A 14,291-nucleotide genomic window follows, 5' to 3' on the forward strand; every position below is an offset into this window, starting at 1 on the left:
ACAATCTAAGACTCTTTCATCTTGCAATAGTATTAAAACATTTGACTTTTCTACACTTTTTTTTTCGTAAAATGTCTGTACCAAGTCAGGAAAATGGCCATTGTTACATTACAGTTCGTTTCTGTGTGTGTTACATTTTAATGTTGTGTTTTTGTTGTGTCGTTGTTCTTCTCTTATATTTGATGCGTTTCCCTCAGTTTTAGTTTGTAACCCGGATTTGTTTTTATCTCTATCGATTTATGAGTTTCGAACAGCGGTATACTACTGTTGCCTTTATTTACACACATTTTCCTTCTTCCAAACTAAAAGACAAATTAAAAGAGTTGGTCCTGCTTTGTTTCATAACAAAGAATGGCCAACGTAGAAACAAGTATCTTGTCTTAGGGAGAGATACATCGTATTTTGTAAAAAAAAAATACTTTGATTCATACAAAAAATTCTCTGAAATCTCTGAAACTGACATTTTTCAAATGGTTTACTTTTACAAATTGTGACTTGGATGGAGAGTTGTCTCATTTGCACTCATACCATATCTTCTTATATCTAATTATCAAGATGCTTGAATTTTTGATTGACAACATATTTGTTACGTTTTGAGGACGTGTTTTTCAACAGACAATCGGCATTCCCATGGGAACCAAATGTGCTCCTCTTCTTGTCGACTTGTTCCTTTATTCATATGAGGCTGACTTCATACAGGAACTTCTTAGGAAAAAGAAAAGAAGTTAGAAGTGTCCTTTAACTTTACTTTCCGCTATATAGATCATGTTCTATCACTAAATAGTTCAAAATTTGGTGACTATGTTGAACGCATCTACTCCATCGAACTTTAGATAAAGGATACAACATATACAGTTAAGTCTGCCTCATATCTTGTCTTACATCTAGAAATTGACAATAAGGGTCGGTTGAAAACAAAACTTAACGACAAAATAGATGATTTTAGTTTCCCAATTGTAAACTTTCCATTTCTATGTAGCAACATTCCAACAGCCCGTGCATACGAAGTATAAATAGCCCAGCTGATACGATATCCCAGGGCTTGTATTTCGTATCATGATTTCCTTGATAGAGGGTTGCAGCACACAAGGAAGCTATCAAACCAAGAGTTCCAAGTGTTGAAGTTGAAATCATCCCTTCGTAAATTTTACGGACGCCATCACGAGTTGGTTGACCGTTTTGGAATATCCGTTTCACGGATAATAACGGACATTTTTCAGTTGTTGTACCTACAATCCCATCCCCTTTTCCCCGAATGTGACCTACCGAATTAGACTTATCACCAGGTTTGTACTCACATGAGCAACACGACGATTGCCACATGTAGAGCAGGATCTATTTACACTTCCGGAGCACCTGAGATCACCTCCAGTTTTGGTGGGGTTCGTGTTGCTCAGTCTTTAGTTTTCTATTGTGTGTTTTGTGTACTGTTGTTTGTCTGTTTGTCTTTTTCTTTTTAGCTATGATGTTTATTTTTGACTTCCCTTTGCTATCTTTTGCTTTGCCTCTCTTCTATATATCGAACAACAGATAGGATACGATTTGAAGCGGAGTGACAGGAAACTTTATTTGAACAAGTACAAGTACAAATAAAGCAAAACTTTATTTGTGTACCTGTTATTTGTACAATAGTTGATTGTCTTGATTGAAGGATAAATTTCACTTGATCTACATGGAGGAGTCTTGGAGTTCATCAGACGGCATTAATTTGTATACAAATCCTTTTAAATTTTAAAAAAGTGTTTACGTTAGGGTAAACTCTAGAAACTTGGACACATTGTGTACAAATGTAAGTACAAATAGGAAGGGATTCTTTTTTCATTTTGCTCAATTCGTTATACCTTCCAATAATTGGGAATGCAGATTTATTGAAGGCAAACAAGTTACCTTATTGGTGGGGTAGCTAGGTTTTTTGTGCGCCCTGAAAGGAGAACTCGGGAAAGGGAGGGAAGCTTTCCGCAAGCCCCGAAGATTTAGCAAATAAAAAAACCCAATTTTTGATGTTTAATCAAATGAAAATGTAATGAGATTTTCATATGTTGTGCTTTCTTTACTCGCAACGGGAAAATATTTTTGAGTGATGTCCCTTTAAAATGAACTGGTGACACAAATTGATTTTTAAAGTACTGTGTGTTAAACTTTAAGTTTCATAACAAATTCAACATATAGAATATGATATATTATTTCAGAAGAAAATTGCATTTGGCAAGAATTGTATTTTTTTAGGAAAATAAGTGTAGTTGAGAATTAATTTCCAAACCTTTGCATCATTGTCTCGTCCGTGACTTTATATATAAAATTAGCAACATCTACATTAAAAAGGGCCTTTATCATGTTTGGTACTCAGAGCCTAACGGTTCTGGGCGGAATCACAATCAGGAGATTTCGGAGGCATAATTTCTTTACTTGGTGGCAGTTGGTACTCTTTAGGTCCGGCGCCCCAACATAACAAATACAAATTAAAAACTGGCATTGGTATGCTTTTTAGACATTAAAGGACAACAACGAAAATCATGATTTGTCGTGGATGGATACAACATTTACATTGTATCAATCTTACAGATAGTGAAAACCAAGATATGACATAAAAATCCTGATAATACCGACGAAAATAAAGCTATAAAAAAAACTCTTTTTCAATGTATAATTTCCAGATATGCCTTTTAACAAAATAAAATATTATGATCTTGAATTTTTTTTTTAGTATTAAACCAATAATATATATGCTTAGCATATGCAAGAAAATGAAAGAAGTCGAGGATATGTTGAAATTGTGAAATTGCAAATACGGCTAATATATTAACATGGCCATTGATTTTATGTTACTGAACATTCTCATGCGGATAATGTATACATATGGCTATTGGTTTTCATGCTACTAAAAGTTTTCATGTGGATAATGTATACATATATGGCTATTGGTTTTTATCCTACTAAAAGTTTTCATGCGGCTAATGTATTAACATGGCCTTTAGTTTCTATGCTACTGAAATTATTTATGCTTTGTACTTTTGGACTGAAACTATCTGTTATTAGAAGTACGATAACCAAGCGGTAAATGTTCTATTTGTTATATTAACAGTATATGTCTAGTGTGTTTATTGATTTAGAATCTCACAGGGAAATAAGTTAAAAGTGCCGGCAGTTGTAGATAAAACGATTACCTCTTAATAAGTTCAAACTTTAAGCAGAAGATCTAGGTTGAAATACAAAGAAAGCACATAGCAACATAGGCTGCTTCTTTCCCTTGCAACATACGGGTATCTGAGACACCCTTGATCTTAGATTTTAAGTACTTCGTTTGCGTGTTATATATATAGAATAATTGCTTACCTAATGAACAGTGGAAAGCTTTTTTTTTAAGATTTTATGATAACAAGGATAGTGTTTGAACAGTAAACGCTAATACGAGGGCAGGAGTGTTATATATAAAATAATTGCTTATAATACCTAATGAACAGTGGAAAGATTTTTAGATTTTATGATAACAACTAAACAAGGATAGTGTTTGAACAGTAAACGATATTACGAAGGCAGGAGTGTTTTATCCTGTTTAATATATAGATACTTAAATAGTGAAATCTGGACAAGTGGATTGAGTAATAAATAGTTAACTTCGTTTACATGGTGATGGATTAGTCCGCATGCTGCATATATGTTTCTGTTTCTAATAATTACGTTTATGAACATATACTATAACCAATTTTATGAGTGCCCCGTGTGTAAGGGTTAGGGTGCAAATAAAGAAGTACGCTGTAGAAGCGAAGCTCCTGCTAGAGGAGGAAGATAAAGACTAGGTAACAGGTAACAGGTATCTGTCAGAGCCAAACAGATAAAGGACAGGGAACCAGTCTAATAGCAACAATGAAATTTGGCGAGAATGGCGTCATTCTTTTTAGGATCTGTACAAGAGTGAATCTGATGTTTAAAAAATATTGTCTCGTATATATAGAATTCAATTGAAAAGTATTACCTGTAACATTGATTATATTGTGGTTCTGTGTTATGACCTATTACAGATTGGTTGTCAGATTGGACTCCAATGGCAGATACAGTTGTTTGTAGCCTGTGATCCTGACCAAATCTCTGCTTTATGCTGGTCAACATCTCAGCCCTCTAATGACACCGAATAGATAAACATAAAAGATTCAATTTGCCTAAGAAATAGCGTTTTTTTTTTATTTTAGTTCGTTATCTGCCGTTTTTTTCCTTTCTTTTGTGGGTGAAATCAACGAAATCTATCATCCTTATTCTTTCGTTAATTAGCACATGAACATTACATCACGTTAATGCTGTGCCAACATGTGCTGGTGCTGTACAAGGTGTGATAAACGGAAAAATGAAAAGTTCTATGTACAAATTAAAATATGGTTGGTGCAGGAGAAAACATGGATGATATTCGACATATGTCCCTGATCTCACGGATGAAAGTATGATCAGTTTTCCGAGTCAGTGTCCGTTACGATGTTTCCTGGAAGCTTAAGCTTGTTCATCTCTCGGGTAGGCCTTGGATAGAAGATGTGTTCAAATTCGGAGGTGTTGCACTGTGGTTGCATGATATTGACTGAGTGACTATGTCGCGTTTTTCTGTCAACAAGATAGTACGTAGAATTTTGGTGGCTACTTGATGGTATATATAGTATCTTCTAAAATATGATAAAGCGGTTTACTGTTATTCTTGTATGAAGTTTAAGCCAATTCAACATTTATGATGTCCTTCTTGTAGTGAGGATCCCATACTGAACTGCTGTATTCTAAATGTTGTATAACCAGTGCATTATACGAAATTTGTTTGATATCTTAAGGGCACAGATACAACTGTTTTTTCTTTAAAAAAATTAGTTGTTGTGACGCTTTATTTATCTTGAGTGTAATATGGTGGTTCCAATTGAGCTTGTTGTCAAGCTCCACTCCTCAGTATGGGGTATGTTCTCTTAACTTCAAGTTTTTGCCATGTGAGAAGTAAGATCTTTCAATTGTATTACGGATGTTATTAGTTATCTGTACAACATAACATTTCTTTGGATTGAATGACATTTCCCAATTAATATATCCCTCTTTCTGAGCCAGTTAGATCTTTTTGTTGTATTTCTGTGTTTTTCGGAATTTCATTTTACGGTATATTAAACAGTCATATGGAAAGAGTCTTTTGCTGGAACCAGTTATTAATTCGTCCTCTATGATGTTCATGTACACAATACTAGTAAATAGAAAAGGACCCAATACAGTGCATTGAGGAAGTCCTGGTCGTACTTTTGCAGTTGTGATTTGAATCTATCCATTACTACTGTCTGTTTTCTGTTTTGGAGCCAGATTTCCATCCAATTGACTGTGTACATGTTAATTCCGTTATTTCTGAGTTTATAGACTAGATGACAAATGCCTTACTGAAATCCAATATTAGTACATTGTATATCTGCTTGGCTTTTCTGATCTCTTATTTTAGCTAGGTTTTCAGTGGTGTTTATTAATTATTGTTCACATGAATGGTTGTTTCTGAATCCATACTGGTATGATGAGTTTTATTTCCGTCTTGACAGTTCATGACACTACTAAAGATAATGTGCTCCATCATCTTGCATGGGACAGACGTAAGGTAAACAGGTCGATAGTTTGCTGGATCTGTTTTATCTCCCATTTTAAAAATCAGGATAACATTTCCGACGACCCAATTTGATGGAAGTGTTCCTATTTATTTATGGATTTGTTGTATACTATCTCTAAATATGGTGCAAAAACTTCTGTTGCTGGAATTTGATGCGACTGTCATAGAAGTGAGAGGTTTAGTTAGCTATAAAACCAGGTTCAATCCACCATTTTCTACATAAGAAAGTGACTGTACCAAGTCAGGAATATGACAGTTGTTATCCATTCGTTTGATGTGTTTGAGCTTTTGATTTTGCCATTTGATTAGGGACTTTCCTTTTTGAATTATCCTCGGAGTTCAGTATTTTTGTGATTTTACTTTTTGCTTCTTGCATGACTCTGCATTGTCTGATCGGGCGCTGTAGCTTTGTTTGGGTTGATATTTTCCAGCTATTTGACAATACTTTTTACGGTTGATGTAGATATTTTGACAGCCCTAATTCTATATATGTGTAGTATCTTATATATTTGCACTGGTCAATATCTGAGAGTTCCGATTCGTACTGATGGTTAACAACTTTAGATGTTTCTTCTTGGTGTCCCAATAATTTATTCTCTTGATGATTTGAAAAAAGTCATAAAACATGTTTCTTTATTAAACGGAATATAATGACAATTATGTTACCGTATGTTACCGTATCAAGTGCCTCATCAAAGATACCAGGCTAATAATTGATAAAGAGTGTTTCGTCTACATTAGACTCATCAGTGGCGATCAAAGATACCAGGCTAATAATTGATAACGAGTGTTGCGTCTACACTAGACTCATCATTGGCGATCAAAGATATCAGGCTAATAATTGATAACGAGTGTTTCGTCTACACTAGACTCATCAGTGGCGATCAAAGATATCAGGCTTATAATTGATAACGAGTGTTTCGTCTACACTAGACTCATCAGTGGCGATCGAAGATACCAGGTTAATAATTGATAACGAGTGTTTCGTCTACACTAGACTCATCAGTGGCGATCAAAGATACCAGGCTAATAATTGATAACGAGTGTTTTGTCTACACTAGACTCATCAGTGGCGATCGAAGATTGAATCAAAACAGTTGCAAGAGCATTAATGACCGAAAAATCCGAAAATTTTTGCCAAATGTGGCTTATTAAGGCAATCTATAATTGTGGTAGAAAAACCTACTTTAAGCAAGTTTTATCAATAGTTTGCAATTATAATCACGAAAATTATTTTATAATTTCCGAGGGGTTGTATGTTTGCGAGTCCCCCCCCCCCAAAAAAAAACTATTAAAAAAAAACACACACAAAAACAAACCGGAGCCGTTACTGAAACAGGTAGGCCACAAGGATCAGATGCTAAATGATGAAGGCCGTGCGATTACTATTTTAAAAATTAAGAGATGTGTTACTGAGACAACTATCAACCAGACACCAAATGAAGTGGATGTAAACAATAATAGGTCACCAATGAGTATAACCCATACAGCATATGAAACTGTATGGCAAAAGACCCCGACAAAGCGAAGTCACAAAACGTAGAACATTTTTAAACGAGAAAACCGACGCTCTGATTATTTAAGAATTGAATGCTTCTTTTTGTGAATTTATTTGGGTGTTAAAGCGTTGACCGAAGTACATTTTGTATGAAGCGTGGAAGCGTTTCATTCTAAAAATGTGCGCACGGTCAACGCTTTTACAACCCAGGGACTTTCTATACTAAGTTAGTATAGACTGTCCCTGCACAACTCTATACGTAATTTACCATTACTAAAAGAAGCATTCAATACTTATAACTACATTTTTTGCAAGGGTCATAAAAACACGATTTCTTTTATTATTGCGGAAGCTCGTGTCATCATGAATGTTACATTTGGTTAATTTTCAGAATGACACGAGATTGTTGTTAGACAATCAAAATAACGTATTATAATGAAACGTACATGTAATGTAATTATTGATAAAAACAATAAACTTAATGAAATCCTTAAGGATTTTTGAACCTACGGAAATGGGTAGTTTAGATAGACTTGCCAATCATCATTCCGCAATAATTACATTACATGTACGTTTCATGAGAATCCGTTAGTTTGATTGGCTAACAACAATCGCGAGTCTTTCAAAAATTAACCTTCATATCAAAATGAAATGTTACATTCGTGAAGACATGTGCTTCCATTAAAAAGTGCACAGGTAAATAAAAGAAAAACTTGATAAAACTTGTTTTTCTTTGTCTTATTAGCATAAAAATGGAATTGTAAGAAATTAATGCATCTTTGTGTAATTTTATTGGGCTGTAAAAGTATTGATCGTGCACACATTTTCAGAATGAAGCGCTTTTACGCTTCATACAACATGTGCTTCTGTCAGCACTTTAACACACCAAGATATTTACTAACAGAAGCATGCGTGTCTTAATTTCATCTATGATTATTATGCACATTTAATATGTGCACTTATTCCAAATAAATGACCAAACGGTCTTCAACGCACTGAAATTGGGTAACCGGAATATTTATATTTCTTATTTCAATATAAAATAATGGGGTAAATAATACAATATTCTTACAAATATTATCAGTTGTTTCCAATAAATTATTTATATTTATGCAAATTCAATTTAAATTTTAGTCAAAATAATTAATATTTTCAAAGTTTTTTTAAATAGTTTTAAAATAACATGTTCAAATGATAAAAGCTGAATGATTTGAAGGGAGATAATCAAAATGTTTTTAAAATCTGAAGTAATGAGTGATTATCATAGTAAGTTATTCGTTTTATTTGTTCCCGAAATATGATTTTGTTTTTGATTTTTGGTGTTTTAACACCACTCGTGGCGGCCAGTTTTTATAGGTGAAGGAAGCCGGAGTGCCCGGGGAAAACCACCGACCTTCGATAGGAAAACTGACAATCCTAGTCAATTAAATGATTGGAGTCGAGTGCAGGTACACCCCAACATGAAAAAGTTCCTTAAATAAATTGGCAATGTATTGGATATTTAACTTAATTACAAAAGCCACCAAGGGCCGGACGGTGCTGCATGTCAAAGTGGGAGATAGACGTACATTGTATACATGAATGTAAATAGACAATTTGGTTATGAAATTATGAGCAGATGCACAAACCTGGTATGCCATACTCGTGCCTGGTGCAGAGGGGTTGATACATATTGTAAGATGACCCGGCTGCAAGAGGCACCAAGGGACGATGCTAAATGACATGCCCAAGTTTTCATAGTACTTAATAGAAAAATACTTAAATATCATATATATGGGACTGAATAATTCTGATTGTCAAAGATAAAATAAATACAAGAAAGTACATTATTAATATTATTGGTGAGTCTAGGTAACCACCATGCCATCCTCGTGCCTGATGCAGAGAAGCTAGATCTATATTTTTCCTTCACTAATCAGATCACAAACAGCTATATTAACATGATTAATATATCAACATTCTCTACATTAAGTAGCCAGATTAGTTTTTGGCTAGGAATCAAGTGCTTAAAGTTTGGACAGAGTGATTTAATCATGGAGTACATGCAGTTTCTTCTAGTTAAAGATGATGTGCATGAAAATAAAAAAAAATGTTTTTCATCATCAATTTCATTTGACATGTTTGAGGTGAACCTGAGACATACTCTGTTTTGTCGAGATATACCATGATATCTACCTTGTTCAATTCTAAGTCTATGTGAGGAAATACGCAATACAGTAAAATGTCTCCTCCGCTCAGGGGATCGCAATAAAATAAGATATCTTTCAAGACCAAAATTTGTCTTGAAATTGCTATAGTTACGGAGCTTTCCATCAGAACACTTGTGCATTTGGAGTCTTCACTGATCCTCATAGTACTGGAACAGAATTTTTTGGTATAAAATTTAAAGCTGTAATTGCTTGCAGAAGCTAAACTGCCAACCCCTTTAATATTCTTTAGAAAGAAGTTTAAGGATCCATACCATGATGGAATTTTTGACTCATGTAGTAATTTTGACTCTAAATATGCCTCCTTTAGTAATGGAAAAGATGAACCCAAATTTTCAAGCCTGCGCCAGTATCTGATCATAGACTTTGTAATGTCAAAATGCAAAGGAAATCTACCTAGTTCAGAAAGTGTGGCAAAATTTGTTGCCCTTTTGGCAACGCCAAGTAAATGTTTACAGAATTTAATGGGTAGTCTTTCTGAAAGAAGCTTAGGAATATGGCAGTTGTAACCAAATAGTTCGTTTCTATGTATGTTGCATTGGCGTTTGGTTTTGTTGCATTTCAGTGTTTCTGTTGTTCCGTTGTTTTCCACTTATAGTTGATGTGTTTCCCTCGGTTTTAGTTTGTAACCCGGATTTGTTTTCTCTCAATCGATTTATGACTTTTGAACAGCGGTATACTACTGTTGCCTTTATTTAGGATAAGCTTGGTCTATACTTGTAGTCATAGATTTTTTTTTTTGAAAGGGTTAAAATATCCCCGAATTTCTGAACTATATAAAAGAATAGGTTTAATAGTATGATCAAATACATGAAGGCTGTTTTTTAAACTTGGACTCAGTGACAGAAAGACCTTGCGTAGCTTATGGTATGTTTTTAACGCCTTATTATACAATTCTCTCTGAGCGAAGGAAAAAGATCCAGATGCACTAAAAGTTATTCCTAAATATTTACAATGTTGACCACAATCAATAAGTATGCTATTAAAAAATAAAAATTATGTTAGATATGTCTACCTGCCTTGTTAAATACAAGCACTTTAGTTTTATTGGGATTAATTTTTCAAACACCAATTTTGACAATATGTACTTAATCGATCAAGTTTACTCTGAAGTCCTTTTGCTGAAGTTGAAAAAATGACAATATCATCAGCGTATAGTAAACAATGGACTGGTCGTGAATTAACAACGACTGGATCAGGCGAACTTTTAAAACAACCAGGAAGGTCATTTGTGAAAATTTTAAACAAATTAGAACTCATATTGTCTCCCTGTTTTACTCATACTTTAGTTCTAAAGAGATTTGTCACCCTATTCTTTAATCGAGCACAAGATTTACTGTGAGCATACATGCTTTTTAACGATATTATAAAAGTTTGAACCCACCCCTATATTCAACAGCTTAAGTTTTATCCCTGGGTGAATGACAGTATCGAAAGCCTTCTGGAAATCAACAAAGTAGGCAAACACACTACCTTCTTTTGTATTACAATACTTATCAATAATAGTCTTTACAATGAACATATGGTCAGACGGTCGTGCTCTTTTGGTAAACCCAATTTGGCTATCATCAATGATTTGATATTTATCTAAGAATTTAATCGTCCTGAATATGCATGAAATATTTGCCACTGGACGTTAAGCAACCAACAATCAATCAATCAATCTAAGAATTTACAAAGACGGGTGTCAAGTATCTTTTTAAAAAACTCCCCCATTGAATCAGTGATTGTGATTCCCCGATAATTATTAGGATCAGATGCATCATTCCCTTTATGAATTGGGAATAAATAACCTGTGGTCCAGGGTTCAGGGTATTTTCCATAAAAAAGACAAAGATTTAAAATTTTGAGGAAACATGGTAGTAAAGAGGTTTGACCTTATTTTAACATAGTATTGGAGATATTATTTAAGCCTGCTGTTTTATTAACCTTTATAGATGACAAAGCAGTATAGATATAAAATTGCAATACATTAGAATATTTGTGGTCTAATTACAATTAATGTCAGAGACAACTATAACCCAGGGACCAAAGGATGAAATTTGAGTATAGGACACCGTACGACCGGCTTCAACAATGGTCTAAACAACTAAAGGTCATATAATAAATTTATTAAATACATTCTTGGTGTTAATAGAAAAGCAATTAATATAGCTGTGATGTCAGAACTTGGTAGATTTCCTATTTATTTTACGGTTATCTTACCAATGGTAAAATATTGTCATAGACTAGAAGGTTTTAAAGATGGATTATTATATGATGCCTATATGTGTAATTTTCTAAATTCAATACATGGTTTTCCAGTATAGAATTTATACAAAAAGAGACTCAATAACCTAACTTGAATCAAAAACTTGGTACATTATGTAAGTTTGTTAAAATTAAATTGTGTGACAGTTTTCTTAAACATTGGAATCATCTAAAGTATCAAACAATGAACACTGACACAGGCAAACTTGACACTTATTTTTCATTTGAAGATTTTTTTAAAAAAGAAAAAATATATAGATATCATTGATTTTAAGAAAAGGCATTCCATATGTAAATTTAGAATCAGTTCTCACTCATTTAAAAGAATTGGAGCTGCCAGATATTCAAAAAATACATTTTAGCTGCTTACAAAAGAATTATTATATATTGTTATTCAAACAACATATATTTACCCTGCAATTAGTTTTTAAACTTATTAAATATGAAAATGTAATGTATATATTTCATGGGGAGGAAACGCGAACAGCCAAACATTTATTAGGTCAGTTATTGTATTTGTCGATATTTTACACTAAGCGTTAGCGAGGTGTAAAATATGGTCAAATGTTATGCCTGCCCATGTTAAAATGAGCATAGAGCATGACATGATGGAATGATTTCTTAAACAATAATTTTAAGAGTTATGACAGCCAGCTACCAACAACAAGCACTGTATAAAACTCTCAGGGCCTGAAACATTGAATTTTCAGCTACCATTAGAGTCAGACGGAGAAAATGATGACATGTGTTCCTTTCTTGCTGCATTTTTTGAATTTAAACTCGTTCTTTCACAAATGACACGGAATGCAGACCGAAATGTTCAATAATATTGTTGACAGATCATACAAAGCAATCATCGCTTGACTCTGATGACATATCGATTCGCTATTTCAAGGTGTCTAATTTGATAGAAAAAAAAATCGGAACGGGATTCAATAAGAAAATTGCGGTATAAACTCTTTTATACGTTATCCCTTGATGAGTTTTTTAAACACGAATTAGCATTGTTTCTTTGAAGAAAAAAGTTAAACATTTAATAACATGAAATTGATATCCTCTTTCCTCTCTTCCCCTCTCTCACACTTTTGAGCCTTACAAAGAGTGAAATAGTTTTAGATATAACATGCTGGTCTTTGATATCATATTTTTTGTATACTTCAACATCTTGGGGGCCTTTTATTATTTTTTTTATAAACATGCACGAGGATTTGGATGGGGTTTACAGAATAGAGAACAATGGATAAAACAAATAAAGCAATGAGTAAAATACGATAAAGGTATAACAAAAGAGAATAATTGAGTGCTAAAAATGGCCAAAACATTATGGAATACTGAAATGAAAACCCCAATACAGACCCTCATACATCCAAGAAAAGTTATGCCTAACATGTTGGAAAATTCTAAATAAATTTAACGCTCTATTCCAAAGTATGATCTGCTAGCAAAGCATAATTTTTGAAACCGACTCCTTAGGGTAAGTTGTTATATATACTATGCGTACCTGTTCGCACTACCCATTCCATTTTTCAATATGAATCGGGGTTTAGAACCGCCAATAACACCACACGTATGCAGTTTGGAAGTTGGCGACGATGACTTGCTCAAGAAAAAACTTTTGATTGATATATTATCTGCAAATATTTTGTTCATTACCAACAATCTAGTTTTCGATGTAGAGCAATGACCCAGTAAGGAATACATTTTCCGTATATTTTGATAATTAGTTTTGATGTATACTGACACCTTCTGTTGTCTAACGGGACCATCACCTGCAATTCTATGTCTTCTTAGTATAACTTGGTTATTCACGCAGATTTAATGACCCACCATTTTTGCATTTTTGCATTTTCTCATTTTCTATATTAATACATGTAAGCCATTTACTATTATTGTTGTATTTTATGATTGATTTTCTGCTTACTCATGCCTTTGATAATTCCAAATTGATATAAGAGCTTTCTTTCAATTTGACGAAAGATACGTACGCTTGACGAATCATACGCAAGACTCGTTTGAGGGATCCTTTAATTTGACCTCTGAACTCTTTTTTAAAGTATAGCATATTTCTGTAGTCATTGAACTTAGTTGCATTTCGTTTAAATGTTTGCCTGTCACATGTCAAACTTAAATTTTCGTCCGACATATGAATTTAGGGAGCAGGAGATAACTAAATAAAGTTTTCTAAAAATAGATATAGACTCGTCAGAAGAAGAAGTACCCCTAAACATAAAAGTTTGTGCTCGACCACCCATAGATATTTGCACTATTTAACATAAGAAAGAACCAAGACAAATATATTGGATCCCCTAAAAAAATTACTTCCTAAACTGTAACTTTTGAAACCTCCGAAAAGGTACAAAAAATACCCTCTGCATCTGAAATGAACAAAAAAAGATCTATGATAAGTTCATTGGCGGAATCGAAAAAAAGGGGGGGTAGTCGTAGAGAGCGTATATTGCAAAATATATCATTTCTTCAGTTTTCTGAAGTTACAACCCCTTTCAAAAATCCTGGATCAGCCCATGTTAGTTCATCAAGGGCGGATTTAAGAGTGGGGCGCACTCGATGTGTCTCTACTTGTCAAATATAGTCTGGATTACCACCGTATATGCACATCTTAACCAAATACAGAGACGGTTTATTTTTCCACATAATTCTTTTTTTGTAATTTTTTGTTTGTTTTGTTTTTGACCATTTAAAGCTTACTATACAATGTAATATATAACGTACA

General features: G+C 33.7%; 1 non-coding gene across 1 annotated transcript; it reads left to right on the forward strand.

Moving 5' to 3' along the window:
• The first annotated feature begins 2,316 nt into the window (after positions 1 to 2,316).
• On the forward strand, positions 2,317 to 2,443 carry LOC127721029 (U11 spliceosomal RNA). Its single transcript, XR_007991044.1, has one exon. It is a non-coding gene; the product is annotated as a U11 spliceosomal RNA (small nuclear RNA).
• The last annotated feature ends 11,848 nt before the right edge of the window (positions 2,444 to 14,291 follow it).

The sequence above is a fragment of the Mytilus californianus genome, unplaced genomic scaffold (genome assembly GCF_021869535.1).
Source record: "Mytilus californianus isolate M0D057914Y unplaced genomic scaffold, xbMytCali1.0.p SCAF_11, whole genome shotgun sequence".
NCBI classification, from domain to species: Eukaryota; Metazoa; Mollusca; class Bivalvia; order Mytilida; family Mytilidae; genus Mytilus; species Mytilus californianus.